The sequence below is a fragment of the Hibiscus syriacus genome, unplaced genomic scaffold (assembly GCF_006381635.1).
Source record: "Hibiscus syriacus cultivar Baekdansim isolate YM2019G1 unplaced genomic scaffold, ASM638163v2 tig00110029_pilon, whole genome shotgun sequence".
NCBI lineage: Eukaryota > Viridiplantae > Streptophyta > Magnoliopsida > Malvales > Malvaceae > Hibiscus > Hibiscus syriacus.
In genome coordinates, this window is record NW_024062571.1 from 1,637,387 (window position 1) to 1,644,152 (window position 6,766).

Consider the following 6,766-nt stretch of genomic DNA (forward strand, 5'->3'; position numbering starts at 1 on the left):
CATGTGGGATTGGGCATTCGGTCTCTGGCAAACCAAAATAAGGCTTTTCTTATGAAAATTTGCAGTGGTCTTCTTTGCCGTCCTAATTCTCTTAGGGTTCTCGGCTTCTTAAGGAGAAATATAGAATGACCGATCCTTGCCCTGTTTCGCTTGCTCGGCCAAATTGTTCTACCTTCTGGCGCTCCATCTCACGTGTCTAGCCTGATTTTCGCACCCATCTCGCCTGGTCAGTCGGTGATAGTCAAACAATCAAATTTTGGAACGACAAGTGGCTCCCCAGCTTCGGTCCTCTTCGCAACTTTGCTGCTCCTAAAGCCACTATTGGAACGCTAGTGCTCGTCGCAAATTTTCGGTGAAAAATGCCTATGATACAATTTCCAGACCTCTTTGGAATGATAAACATCCCTGTTGGAAGTCGATTTGGAGTACCCCTGTTCCAGAAAAACTTCGTTGTTTCCTGTGGCTTGTGCTGCATGACAGGGTTCTCACTAACCACAATAGATGTAAGCGTGGTATTGCCCAGGATGCTTCTTGTCTTCTTTGCAATGCTTCTGATGAAACCCTCGTTCATATCCTCCGATATTGTCGTGTGGCTAGCGAGGTCTGGTGCACTTTGGTGCCAGCAGCATTCCAGGCTTCTTTCTTCTCGTCAACTCTTAAAGTTTGGTTGCTGGAAAATCTTCAGTCGTCCTCCCACTGCTCTTTCGGTACCAATTTAATTTTTCGGTTGTTTAAATGCGGAAATTAAAAGTTAAACTAAAATTTAAATATTCGATCCGAATTACTTACTTTTGTTCGATTAAAATTGACCTAAAAAATATAAGTCAAATCCGTGTTAAATATTAAAGCAAAACGAAATTCAATTAAGTAATAATAGAAAATTTTAAATTGAAAGGATTTAACTGCAAAAAATTTAAAATTAGGGGTCAAATTGATATTATTCAAGAGTTGCAAGAAAGAATATAAAGTTAGGAGGGGTCAATTTGTACAACATAAGAAATGAAAATAGAGATTAAATTGAATAAATTCAAAATTTAAGGGAAAATTTATAACAGGTGACCAAAATGAATTACGCATTAAAACTGTAGGGACTGTGAAAATAATTTAAGAATTTTATAATTGCACATGGGTCCTCCTATAAATAGCCGTAAAATCACAAAAAAATTCATTTTCACTCTTCTTCAAAATCCAACCCTCTTTCTTCAAAAATAAAACTCTATCAACTTTCATTAATTGGCCAAAGGCCGGTCACTCATCGACCGAACCCCGCCGCCTAGACCGTCGCTCTGGCCACAGCCTTCGGTGACTGGAAAACTAAAACACCCCCCAAAACATTCCTCTCGCTACCCCAAACACAAAACCGAGCCCCGATTATTCTAAACCCCCACATGTGTAGATCTACGAAAGAACTTTCGATTTTTACCTTTTCGACGAGGCTTTTCCACTTCTCGGCGTTGTCCTTCCTAGTGCTGGCTTCTATTTATTTTTTGATGATTCTTCAGGAAAAAAAACTTTGGTTCCTTGTGATTTTTGATGAATATTCGAATGTTTTTTTTGTTTTGGTTGCTTGATACTTGTTTCTCTATGTTTTTGTTGTTGTTTCTTGATGATTTTCGATGTTTCGATGCCCCCTTGAAATTTCATTTTGTAAGGTTTATATAACCCCTCGAGGGAGGCTCTTCCGGGGGTTGTTTCCGAATATGACGGGGGTTGTTTCCCCCATTTTCCAATTTGCTTAGGTTCGTGTTGACCGAAAATGACGGGAACTCCCTATGAATGCTTCGATTTAGCGTGTAGTGGCGACCTTGTCAGCGCGTGGTATTCACGTGTTATTGAATGGCGACCGTTGGGTTCCTCTTATGTATGTTTTACCGCTGGATCAAAGAGCCAGATCCAACGAATCTAGTTGATGCGGTGCCTAAACTAAACATAAAAACCCTAATGGACTTTCTTCCCAAATGGGCTCGCTTGCTAGGTTGGGTTTCACTCTGGACCCGGTTTGGACTTGACTGGACCCGAATTTGTGCCTAAAGATAAAACCAAAAATTATATTAATAAATATATACTAATAATATAATATAATAAATAAATAATATATAATATAGTATATAATATACCATATAAATGTATATACTATAATATAATATTGTTAGAGTATGCCCAAAGACCAATCATATGATGATTGTAATAATACATTTATTTATCAATTTTATTGAATAAAGGCATTGCCGCTATTATTTTCAGTTACATATATGTGTTTAACATAAACTAGAAGATAATAAAGTCCATATAATAACATAATTGTTATTATTAAAAGATCCCTAGTCAAGTATTATTTTGGGCATGGACAGTAATAATACGCTTATGACTAACATGTTATTGATTGATGACAACGAGTTGTCATTGGCATAGATATGTCAGAATTGATACATGATTATATTGTTAGAGAACAATGTATTGGATTGAGCCACCATGAGCATATGTCTTGGATTATTATGTGACAGTCATAACATTGCTCATGGTGACGACTATCCCAACATATATTGTTGTATGTTTTGATGCAATTAAACAAGCTCCGTAACTGGTTACTCTATAAAGACTGTTATTGAATATATCTCAATATATGTAGTGGGTGTGTATGATTAAGATAGGATTTGTCCTTCCTATATAATAGGAAATATGTCACAGGTCATTTAATTGAGTGAGACTAGAAACGCATGGCCATGCTCGAATAAGTTGATATGAGATATCACAAATTATTCGTTAATTAAAGTCTACTCTAGATATCAAGAAACAATAGATGGGTTATACAAGTGTGACTATTCCAAGACTTGTGCCTGATATGTCGAATCCTAATTTCTTGTAAATTAGGTGACAATGATATATTGCTAGATGTTACTCACTGTATGTATATTATAATTGTTCTAATAATTACTACTAGCGTTACAAGAACCTACAGGGTCACACCCTAGGATTGAAATGAGCAAATATGTACAATTTCTTGTATGTTACTAAAATATATCTAGAGTTAATATATGTATATTTTATATACATACGATTTTAATTATCCCGAATATAGTAAGTAAACATTAAAAGAATGTAGTTTTGATTCCAACTCTTTTAATTGATATTTATTTCGGAATAATTAAATAAGATTTTAAATAAACATTAAAGATTTTAATTCAGATTATAAGTTTTTAATGTATATTTATTTTGAATTAATTAAATAAGTTTTTAATTCAAAATAACTTAAAATCCTAGGGTAAGTGATATATTTAAATGAGGTAAGGTCTAACAGCCGTTTACTTCAGCCGTTTTTCTCAAAACCGATTTTGGGAAAAGAAATTTTTTCTCTCAATTGGGTGAACTAAGTAGAGGCCGAGATGTGTTTTCGTGGAGGTTTACGATTTGAACCGTTCGTGATCACCACTAGTCACTGCTTTCTTTGTTGTTTTTCAAGGAACCCATTGTAACTATTCGCATCATTTCATCCCGAGTTTGGTTTTACGTACTTGGATCACTAGTGAGACCGTCGAATTTTTGTTTCCGCTACGCCGTGGGGTACGTCGACGGTCCTAACAAATATAACATATATATATATATAATAATATATAAATGTAACACTATAACATATATACTATAATATATAATATATAATATATAATATAATATAATATAAATATTTATAATATATATAATATATAATATATAATACATATAATATATACTATTATAATATCTATTATCTAATACATAATATATAAAATATAAAATATATACTATATATTATCCCAGACGAATAGATGTCTACAGCTTCCCTTCTTTGCCCATTTATCTGTAGTGAAAAACAGGGCAAACATAAAATGACAGAAATTTCCGTTCGGTATGAATAGATTCTAGAAGCGAATTTGCTCATGTGAGTCTACTATCTTTCACTGTAATTGAAATCTGACTCAATGTCTATTGACTCTCTTATCAAATATCTTCTGTCGCAGAGTTGAAATTCGACTTGAAAATCTAATTGAAAATGGCTCCCTGTTGTTGAGCTGAATTACAGATGAGTCCTTCGTCGTGAAGTTGTGTCGATCTTAGATGACTTTGAACATGATATCCTTCGTTATGAAGTTTAAATCGTGGTTGACCCCCTCTGTCGTGAAGTCGAAAACTAATTCAAAATTTGAAATGGAAAGTGGCTTCTTGTTGCCAAATCGTAGTCAACCTCCGTCGCTATTATCATGCGGTTGATACGCCCTCGAGCTGAATGAATTTAAACTCGAAAGTTTTCGTTGATAGAAAACTTTTCTCGATTTAAGCTATGTTGTAAATTGGGCTGGGAGATAGTTCCTTGTTGCTAAATCACAACCAACCTAGGTCTTCTTCTTGCTTTAAAGACCTCGGTTTAAAATTCAACCGGAAAGTAGTTCCTCGATGCTACCATGCAGTTGATATGCCCTCGAGCTGAATGGAATTGAACTCGAAAGTTTTCGTTGACAGATAGCTTTTCTCGACTTAAATTATGCTGTAAATTAGGTTGGGAGATAATTCATTGTGTTAAATCGCAGTTAAACTAGGTCTTCTTCGTGGCTTAAAGATCTCGATTTAAAATTTAACCAGAAAGTAGTTGATTTGCCATCTACCTGAATGGAATCGAACTCGAAAGTTTTCGTTGACAGATAGCCATTCTCGCCTTGAGCTATGTTGTGAACGGTTCCTCTAACTGAAGGATGGCACCCCTTCGGGGGTCTATGCCAGTCATAATTCCTTAGATGACACCCCTTCCCAGGAAAGCCAAGTGATATGTTCTTTAGGTGGTTCCCTTTCGCAGGTTTGAACTAGGTGAGATGATAATTGGATGGCTCCCTTTCACGGGAAAACCATGTGGTATATTCTTTAGGTGACCCCTCGTTGTGAGAAAGCCAAGTGAGGTAGTCTGTCAGTCGGATATCATCCATCGTGGAGTTGAAATCTGTCTTGAAAACTTTAACTAGAAACTAGCCACTCATCGTTGAGTTAAGTTAAACTGAATCCGCTCTGAATTGGTTCTCGAACCCGTCTGAATTGGTCATTCTAAGATATGTCGATCTTTTCATAGGTCAAGTTGGTTGAGGTGTAGCTCCTCGCCACTGAGTTAAGAAACCATCATTGATTTTTTTGAAGTCGCTTCTGAATCAAGTATCGTTCGTCGTGAAGTTGAAACTTGACTCTAAAGCTGCAAAAATTATGTATGCAGAAAATGATAAATGTGATTCTCTTAAGCATGTCTAAGATGTATGTAAAATGAATTAGTTCTTCTTTTATTTCTTGGATGGAGTCTCATTCTTTGTCTGATGGTCTTTTCCTTGGAATCGATCATGCCCCAACATTGACGGCTTCATGGAAAATATCTGACATTTGCTCATTTGTTGGCTCAATCCAGTGATCTTGCACTCTTGATTGTATGGATCAATTTTAATCCAGAGATTCTTAAATGTTCTTTTAGCCTTTTTTTAGTTAACGGAGTAAGACACTTTTTCATTTCAATTTATGATCAACTACTGAAACTGGTTGAATCAACATCGTAGTTGACACATCAATATTTAGTGAAAGGCCTCCTTGTAACCCCCCAGACCGATGCGGATAACCCGATCCGATCTGGGTTGTCACATTAGGGCCACCGGAGCGACCCACTATAAAAATAGCGGAAAATTTAAAACTTTTTATCAGAACATGTAAACTTATCACTATTTAAAAATAAAACATATTTCCATACTCGTATATAAAACAAAATACAATTACATGCCCCTTAATCACATGTACCATACTCTGCAAACAGCACCGGAAGAACTCCCTTACTGAAGTCGATAGCTGCACTGGTACAATTTTTTTAGCCTGAAAAGATGAGTAATAGAGTGAGCTTCGAAAAGCTCAGTAATACAGAACTACCAGATGATGCTACATGACATGCAGATAAATGGGAAACCATAATTTCCTTATTGAACCATACATATACCAGTGGGCGGAATAATCTGGGGTTCCCTTAGAAGTTCATCGAGTAGAAGCCATGAATCTAAGTTCATAAGAAACCTTTCACACTATCACGTTTTCATGAGGTCGAATAGGATGCCTAGTGTGTTCCATCAATACGATAAAACCATAATAGGTACATTAATCAAATGATAGTTCAGTAAAATCCCATAAACCATACTGTAGTGGAGTTTTTTAAACTCGTATTTTAAAACCAACTTACAAAGAGTTAACCTAAGGGAACATCTTAGTGCCTGAGAGCCAACCCAAGATAGATTTTGGGGCTATGGGGCCTACCTAAGAACACATCTTAGGGCCACAGGGCCTACCCGAGAAGGATCTCAGGGTCGCAGAGCCTACCTAAGAGTCACATTAGGTCCATAAAAATTTTCTAGCTTGATCAGAGCTGTACTTTACAAATCTGTATCTCCAAGATACAATTTATACAATGATACAAATCCATAAGCCATTACCGTTAAGTCGGTGCATCCATAAAACAGTAACCATATATTTCAGTGTACCACATGTTAAAACAATAAAACAATTTTTCAAAATATAAGGAACACACTAGAGAATCCAAATTTTTCCATATGCATTTTGTAGTTATCAATATGGATAACATGAACTTGTTCAATTTGATCGGATTCTAGGAATAAGATTTTATTGAAGAGAATCGATTTCTAACCGATCTAATCAGATATTTCAGATTGATACTTTAGAATTCCACTAAGTTTTCATGTGCATCAGGAAAACGTTTAGGAAC